Source organism: Varroa destructor, unplaced genomic scaffold (genome assembly GCF_002443255.2).
Source record: "Varroa destructor unplaced genomic scaffold, Vdes_3.0 BEIS01000002.1, whole genome shotgun sequence".
Taxonomy (NCBI): Eukaryota; Metazoa; Arthropoda; class Arachnida; order Mesostigmata; family Varroidae; genus Varroa; species Varroa destructor.
The window spans coordinates 45,361,071-45,370,420 of NW_019211455.1; the positions used below are offsets into that span (position 1 = coordinate 45,361,071).

A 9,350-nucleotide genomic window follows, 5' to 3' on the forward strand; every position below is an offset into this window, starting at 1 on the left:
AGCTTTGTTAGAAAGACGGGATATTACTGTGAGTAGGCTGCTTTCTGGCTATGATCTGGCCCCGACACTCTTCACACAACCTGCTCCCCCGAGATCAAAGCATAGAGCCTCTAGAGTCGGATACAGTGTAGACTTCAGCGTGTATCTTCGGCTTCGACTAGGTCGTTTCATGTTGTGGCTTCAGAAAAGGGCCGCCCACGCGCCCATGCCTGTCCACTTTTTCGGCTGATTTCCTTCCATTTTCCTCTCCATGTGTATTTTTTTCCCATATTTTCTTTTTTTCAGTCTCTCTGGCTATTAGCAGGATTGAGGATAACAATTCCGCCGATAGAGGCTGGAAGGACTGGTAGACGATCGAATGAAGATGTCTCCGGGGAGCGCGAAAAAAATCAATTTTTAGGGAAATATGCAGGCTATAAGTATAGCATAGCTACGTTATGGTAGTGGTCTGTCTACGCAGAATATTGACCGTGCTTTGCGTATGTGGCCGACTCACAAATCAAACATCCGCCAGATCACCGCAGGCTGTTGAGTATACTGATGTGTTTAATTTAGGTATCGCCAGGACCTTCGCCGTCGAGGTAGCAATACGTGTTTCTCTTCAATGGTACAACGAACTTGCTCTATATCTTTACAATTACATGCCTTATCTGTCTAAGGGAAATCAAATGTATTAAGGCGGGGGTCAGATCTGTAACCGCAAGAAATCGCTGAAAGTAAAAAAAGTATGCATCAAAACCAAAAAGAAAACTAAACATTGATATATATCTCAAAAAAAAATAACGGCGGCCCTCGTCATTAGTACAACTCATATAATATTCAGCCTTACCCTGAACTCTAATCGAAGTGACAAACATCCTTTGTTCCTATACCGCAGTGTTCGAATATCAATGTCAGGCAATCTCTGGTGAGCTCCAATGCCGATTCTTTCTTTCTTCAACCACTCTATGATTAACGTGCTAATAATGTAGTCAATGCGCGAGATATATTAGAAGCCTCCTCCGATAAAGTCATTTGTTCCGGAACCGGCTTCCTTCGACCTAATACTTCTCATCGTTTTCTTGTTTTTTGCCCTTTGCTTTGTAGTACCGCTATATCTTTGCTTTGCGCCCGTGAAACCGATGAACACCGCGATCAACACAGACTATTGGGTACTGCTTGCGGTGCACGCGACGAACACGACTACTACTAGTACGGCAATCTCATTACGATCGGATCAAATGACCATCCCTGCTAAATTCCTGAACCGTCATCGGCAGTTCCAGTGCCTCACAATGATTCGTTGCTTCCTAAAGGGGGTAACATTATATTGTGTATGGCAAAAATCGACCGACTTCAATTGTATGCGGCAAAATCAGCGCGCGTCCTTATGGTGGGGCTCCGTTTCCAACAGGCGCTGTCCATACGGAATGCACCGTGGTACAGATTCCGGCGAGTTGGCTTACTGCGCTGCCGAAAAGTGGGACTTGGGATCCGCTTCGATGCGAACCCTGCTTGGTTGTATGGTTAACTTGTACCGATCTCTCCTTATCGATAACTGTGCCACTCAGCTAGCTAACAGAAAACCAAGCAGAGGAAGGCCGCTTCCGAAGCCAGTGTTCATGAGCAAACGTTGGCACTCGCTGCTCCTTTATGGGGGTCTCGTACAGGGAGGCATTCCCTTCCGTTATTTGGACACTGCGCCTGGACTTTTACTGTGTGGCAAAGCCTCTTCAACTGCCCCGTATTTCTACAAAGGTAGAGGGGCAGAAAACGGTATAGGCCATATGGTCTAGACATTACGGATTATATATGAGCAGCGGTGTTTCTCAGCTCATTCCTCTTTGACTGCTCCGGCGTCGGCTTGTGGAACCCCACATTTCTTTAGATCCGACAAGCAGAGTGAGATTGAAAGTGGTGAGGCTGCTTTCGTTGTTCACTTCCCTTATACCTCGTTTGCTTGTCTTTCAAACCCCGCACTTTAACCATTGCTGCTGACATGACGGAAGAGGCGGGGGCAGCGCGAACCAATGCGAAACTCCAGACCATACTGCGCAAAAGTGTACGAACTCAGAAATAAACATACGCACACTCACATGTATACGAATCCGCTGACCGAACATGTTTTGTAGCGCCCACAAGCTGAAAGCCCTTTAAACTCTCCCCGATCCATGGGTCGCTTTGCGGATACTATAAAGAAGCCGAACCTAGAGACCAGCTTGCGGTCCGCCCGCCCAAGAGCTATACAGAGGTGCTTCGATACTCATAGTCCGGCCACAACAGGCCCGAGCAGACAGAAAAAGAAGGTATTAGGGATCAGTGATCACCATCCGCCCCTGCTCCGCCATAACGACCATTAGTACTACCGTATCCATCGAATAGCGACTATTGGGTCAACAGACCTTAAATATCACTATTTGTTATGAATGGTAAAGCATCGGCATGGCATGATAACCGACGTACTAGTATGGTTGGTGAGCTCCGCTTCGTGGAAAATTCGCCCTCGCAACGAGACGAAAAATGCTCCAAAGGCACAGGCACAAACGGACTTAAAGAGAAAAACAGAAAAAGCTAAACCTGCTGGGCGCATTGCGAAAACCTCAATGTCAAATCAGTCTCGCTCAATATATGTCGCCGATTTCATTTTCCTTCGCAGTTTTTTTTTTGATATGTCGGGACTGACATCACTAAAGTCTTCCCGAAATCCACCACTACGCAACCGGACTATCGATCCGCTAAAAGCAAATTCAAGTACCTACAACTGCTTTGCTTGGGCTTTACCGCGAATATTATTGCCCCGACATGCGAGGCTGTCGCTGCTGCAATTGCTTTCACTGCCATTAACGAAACGACACCCGTACTTTGTCATCTTTATATGGTCGTACACTGGTATGTCCATATGTTGCTTTGAGATTGACATAGAAGCTCGCGTCTGGTCCTGAAGCCACAGGAAGCTTTAATGGACAGCTTTTGTCTCGACGGGCGACTACAGGTGAGCGAGGAGGAACAACTGTATACGTTTTGGCTTCACAATTTCTTGATAACAATGGCAAACAACAAGACACTATTAGGAGATTAAAGCAGGGTAACTGGCAGGATACATTGGCACATTCGTCTTTGCCAACGTCTTGACTTGCCAAATCCCGTATCGGATTGATGGGCTCGACATTATGGTTGTTGGCGATAACCACGCAGTCCGTTTGCTCCGGTCGTCATGTCACTTTCAACAGCAGCAACGGGTTTATTGGCATTTGAATCGCGGAATTTTTTTACGGCTGTGTTAAAAGATCGGTAAGAGCATTGAAGAAGTAAATGTAAGGGGGGGGGGGGGGTTCACGCTTGTGATACTAAAAAGGAGTATTTTGCTCTGTGTTGTTCAAATCAAATACCCAACGGCTTAAATACTGCGTTCTAAAGTTAGTCTGCGCTTTATAAGGCCTGTCTTTTCCACTTCCGCATGTTTCAGAAGTAATCGACTATGACAACTGTGGTGTGTTATTAGTGAGTGTAGCGTACAAAGGACGATTTACTTTTCGTCGGTCCCTTTCATTCAGCGCGAGTCAATTAAACAGCCTGTTAATCGGCCCGATCACCTACGTTCGGCTCATAATATAGGCGGATGATAAGGATGCGGACTTTGCGTCGTCCTTCTCGAACTTTCCAGTGTCCAATTTCTAGCATTTATAGCTATTTATTGATAGTGTTGATGCGCGCAATGTAAATTGTCTCAAGGTAGATAGAAGCCTCTATTACTATGTGCTTGCAGGTCATAGCCTAGTGTCTTCGGTACGATGAAATGCACGCCTGGCACACCGCTACGCTCGTACATCCACAGCGTTTCGCTTCGGAGGTACGAGAAGATTAGGCGAATTGATACTCTTGGTAGGTGCGGTAAGTATGTTATTTGTCGAAAAAAACGAAAGCTTTGGCTAGATCAGATAAGTGTTTTCTAATGTGTAAGTCTGCCGTCATAAACGACACCCGCAAGTGATTTCTTCTCCACGCAATTTTAGCAATAGGTGACAACCACTCTCTTAATATATGTTGAAATGTTTGAACCATATTATATAAAATGTTAAAGCCATCACTTGAAGCGACATAAATGTAAATTTATAGCATCAAGTCAAATATGAACCACATTGGTGGTCCCGTGTCCACGTGGCGGATGCAAGTCCCTGGTGGATACAAAGACTTCACATTGCTATTACTACGTTGACGCACGCATCTGCGAAGAATTTCTGTATCACAATACTTTACAGCGCCACTGTTCCACTGGCACCCTCGACCATAAGTCCCAAATAACGCTGATGAAGATCCCGGACTACGCCTGCCCGAGAGCTACAGAAACCTCGCTCGAAGATGCAAAAACGCTGCGTCTCTCTCTTCAGTGAGCTGTATGTGTTTTTGGTCGCCACCACGTTTTCTTACAAGCGTTCATATATCAATATATCTCACTACCTATGTACACATTCACGTCTCGGATTTTTCTTATTACGTGGAGAGGAGCTTGCATAGGTTGAGCCGATTTGTTATTTTTTGACTTCTTTCAATGCATGATTCTGTTTTTCATTCTATAGTACATACAAATAGTAGAGACTAGTGTGTTGATTCGCTGCTTTTTTGCAGCAAAAAGGGATGACTGGGGAGGTATTCAACAAAAGCCAAATACGAATAAATTGCGTCAAATGCTGCGAGACGCCCGTCAAACCTTGACTGCATTGGGCCTATTTGCCGTTCAAGTTCGGATTCCGCAGGAATCGAGGCAGTTTTTTGCCTTCTCTCTCTCTACCTTTGACTTAAGACTCTCTGCAGGCCAACAGGCCCAACCGCTCTTGCCCTTCCCCAGTAGCTTCTATTATCGCACAAGTCATGACATTCATAAACGCGCAATTTTTCTGCTTCAGCAATAGGGCATCGGTGGCTACCCACGTTTTTTTGCTGATGCTTCGGCGCCACTACTTTCAAGTGCGGCTGAACACGTCGAAGTAATCTATGTAATGGCGACCTTTATCGTATAGGACTGTCGTTCTTCACCATCGTACATGAGTGCGTACACAGGTTATAAGTAAAACCCAAGCGAATGAGGTGTGCACGATGTCTAATCTGATACATGAAAGAACGATACGACTTTGGCTTGATTTTTGTGTTGCTGGGAACAGTGCTCGATGTCTCCAGCTGCGTATTGAAGTTAGCTTGAATCGTGAAATATGTACGTATTGGCATCTCTAACCAGTTACTCCTATTGGTTGATGTTAGTTCAAACGAGGCCGGAGCTTTTGGTTAATAGATTCGGTGGAACAGCCCTGCTAAGGCAGTAGCCACAAAAGATAAAAAACGATGCCCGCGTATAACATAAACATAGACAATAACATGATCTACGCTCATATATCATATGGCCTGCATCGTATCACTAGACCCTGCTACATTTCTAAGCAGTCGCATGGTTTACTTTCGATGATGTTGCGATCGTACAGGAGCACGTGCCAACGCTTCTATTAATGTTAATATACTCGAATGCGGGGCAGCGTCGTCTGCTAGTGATTCGTTGTCTGTACGACGCCCTGGATTTCTATATGAAGATCTATGTTGGCAAAAACTAATTTGACAAGTTTCGCTAATTAGCAACAGAGTGACAATATATAGATGCGTAAACTTGCTTCAGCCACCATATGTCGGCAGCAATATTATTAAATGTATGCATTCACAGTCAACAGGTTTAGCCGCACGCCAAGTCGTGCATGTGGATAATTTACCTTGGCCATTGTCTCTCCTATCATCGAATATAAGCGCCGTTATTGAAAACGTGTTCCAAATCTACTTTGCATCGACTTTAATTAAACTTACTTGTTTTACATGGAATTGGAGTACTTAAAAAAATCGATTACAAGTATTAATATGTGTTATCCTTGTAGATATATATGTATAGTCTACAAGCATATATATGCATATGCTTATATCGCTCTAAACGAGAAGTCGTACAACGACCTCGCAAGAGTACTTACGCCTGCCAGACGTCCTTCACTAACCAACTGAACTTTGCCTTTGACTATAGTACAACAAAACGAGCTCCTTAGATAATAACAGGGCTGACCTTTATGGAAGCGTATGTAAAATATGTAACAGAACAGTGAAACGTATCATCTAATTGCTTTCTCTCCTTTTCGCGACAGCTTTACCTTTGCTTTGTTCTATATATACACATACAATTTAAGTTTGCCCTACGTGGGATAGTGATAGTTGTAATAAGGCTAGCAAGAAACGTGCAGGTGCCGGGATGCGACGCAATCACTATAAACCGTCATAGAGTCATGCTCCGGTTCGATCGTCCCGGGAGCCACCGCCACCTGTGAGCCTTTTATAATAACAATAACAGCAAACGCTGCACAAGCATTCAGATATGAATCTCGAATAAAAGGTCCGCTTTATAAGAACCGCTGCTAGAAGCTCTTTGCCCAGGGGGACTGGAGCGAGGCTTCTACATGCCGTATGTGGCAAACAATGAAAGCTGGTTATTGCACCATGTTGCTTAGTCTGCAGCCGCAGCCTCAGACGAAGGTCGAAACTGAATCAGTACATATCCTATATAAGCAAGACGTTTTCGTTCAGCGCACGGAAGGAGTTCTACTATAGTCCCGCAAGAAGCATGTCTGTAGCGCACGATTTTAAGCGAGTTCGAGCGTATAAGTCTGCCGTCAATGCAGTGGACACCACTGTGAGCGGGTATGACGAAGTTTAGTAATTTTCTTATATATATATGTCACTTTTGTCTCGACAAAATGGGATGGTTGTGATCATCACTGTAGATTGTTAATGTTTTGATACGTACGCTGTATCGTTGGCACTTAAACCTTTCCGGGTGCTATTTTCACATACGTATATGAATAGCAGACGGTATCCTATACAAAGGATCTAGGCGTAAACAATGGTCTGCGAAGACCAACGGGACCGAAAATGCTTCGTCAGTTAGATGCAACTTTGCGGTTCGACCTCTCGTACAAAGCCTGACCGACCTGGTGCATAATGCTGAGAAAGTCAGTTCTTTACCACGCGCTGTCGAATGTGCAGCTTTCAGGTCAGAGCTTTATTCGTAATAACAGATCTGTACACGTAAAAACGGCACTAGTTCAGTAGGAGAACTATAAGAGTGATAACAAAAACGAGAACAGGCACCAAGTCATTTAAAAGTAATAAATAATAACAGGTTAATACACAAAACATGTAATGCAAAGATTACTGTGTGTTGTTCGTTAAACAACAAAGTTAATCGGAAGAAAATGAGTTAATGAATGTCGCGCATCATAAAGGTATGACGCGTCATGCTATGTTTGCTGACCCGAGTACTGAAAGGTGCCTTATGTCGCCGAAGACGACGCTAAAAGATGAAAGGTAAAATACATCCCGTAATGGTGAAGCCCGATGGCAATTACTCGCAGAACGCTACCATATCTTAGTCGTACTATGGGACTACAACGGTACCGTCTATGAAGGGTTGTTGTTGATACGTCAGACCTCTATAAGGGATGGCAAACGCTTGTTGAAGACTTTACAGAAGATGTACTAACGAATTGGGATAGACTTATCCTCTCCTGCTAGATAACTGGACGAAGGACTAAGCAGCCGTTAAACCCGATAGTCATGTTGACAGGAACAGATCGCAGCAAATGGAATCGACCTTTTGTCATTGACTAAAATTCCAGCCATATTCTTTTGCTTTCCACCCTTCTATGCTGCGACTTTTACGTGCCCTGTTCTACTATTACGCTACCAAGAACACACCTTTTCAGTAGCTCTGATCTTTTCAATGTCCTGGCTATCTTTTAGTGTTTAGGATTTGCTAGAAGCCGACGAGCTATTTTTAGCGGAATGACTACCGCACTGCTAATCGCCTATTCTGTTTACTGCGTTCCCCACAGCAGGACATACAACAGCGGATGAGAGGAACCGCAAATTAGGATTAGCGCTGCTCTCATAACTAGCAATAGTAACAACGGATGAAAATCCAACCATGATTGTCAGCAGAACGAACCATAACTGTCAAGGCACCATCAGCAATGAATGTTAAATGTTAGACCGGGATCGCCATGCGGAACGCGTATAGCGTTCAGCGCATTTTCGATAGCGCGCGCGCTGCTGGCGACTTTATTATACCGTAAACGTCAACTGAGACATCTGGCATGTATTTTTTTTGTATTGTAGTGTGACAAACGGGGCAAAAAACATAGACAGAAACAGTAAGAGAAGATCAGATAAAGACGTATGAAAACGCAGCATCAACAAGACCGACAAGAGACATGTTGGACAGGGGCTAAGAATAAGATAGTGGCTAATTCGTACGGAGGCTAAAATACTATTCTCAGTAGCGGGTGCCCGTTCTTTGGAGTACATTGCTATGACAGCTGAACAAAATTCACAGAAAAGATGAAGAAATTGAAATGTGAAAATAATAACACCGTATAAATACTATCAAAAAAAAAAAAGTAGGCCTTTCGTTTTATGTTCGACCATATAAACATAGGCAAACAGGCCGCACGACCTCGGTCGTACATTTCAGTCTCCGAAATCACTCTGTAATCGGTATCTGAAATTAAAAGCCATGTCTCACTCTCGCTTCTGACACCATCTTCACCCCCTTTGGTCGCTTGCACTATACGCTTACAGGTGGGGTTGTATTATGTTTCTGACGCAAAACGTGACTAGCTATTACCACCCATTTGAGACAAAGGCGTAATTTCGCTTCCGACTAGAAACTGTCATAGATAACCTGCTGCTACTGTCGATCTCTTTTGAGCAATAGCAGCCTCTAAATAAGGCTTTTATATGTGTAATGATTAAGGGTAAAATTTTAATTTTACCCTTAACCATTACACATACATTTGACCACAATTCAATGACCCAACTTTTTTTGCTCATAAATCGACTGAGATTTACGACGACGTTAGTGATGTTCAGGCGTCCAGCTGTGTAACGTTTTGCAACTGATGCCTATTGCAATTATACTTTTCATAATCTAAGTAAATAACATGCCTTTAGGAACTTCCCAAGCTCGGCATGGATTATTTGACCATTAATGTAAGGAAGACCATCGATTCCATGACATAAAAACCAGATGTTTTTTAGGGACAAATTTTTTATTAGATCTTTTTCTTTACGATCGCCTGTAATAAGTTTTTACACATATCTCTTTATATATAGGTTATTTATTTAGCCCCCCTCAACCTGTCTATCCTCATCAACCCCCATCGCTCCCCTTTCTCCGGCGCCGTTCACTCTGAACTATGAAGGTGTAAAGTCTCACATAACCCAAAGCAAAATTCATCATCTGCCCGTTATACAGCAAGCTAAGAAAACGTCCCGTCAAGGAGATTCCCTGC

General features: G+C 43.8%; 1 long non-coding RNA gene across 3 annotated transcripts in view; it reads left to right on the forward strand.

The window, feature by feature from the left end:
- The window catches only part of LOC111245396 (uncharacterized), a 12,003-nt gene extending 6,985 nt beyond the window's left edge, over positions 1-5,018 (forward strand). For 2 of the 3 annotated variants that reach the window (XR_015321006.1, XR_002671310.2), the window contains exons 2-4: positions 3,746-3,870; positions 4,239-4,373; positions 4,606-5,018. This is a non-coding gene — a long non-coding RNA (uncharacterized LOC111245396). Of the gene's footprint in view, positions 1-2,982; positions 3,271-3,745; positions 3,871-4,238; positions 4,374-4,605 lie in introns of those variants that run through there. The other variant, XR_015321004.1, reaches the window with a different exon arrangement.
- Positions 5,019-9,350: the final 4,332 nt, after the last annotated feature.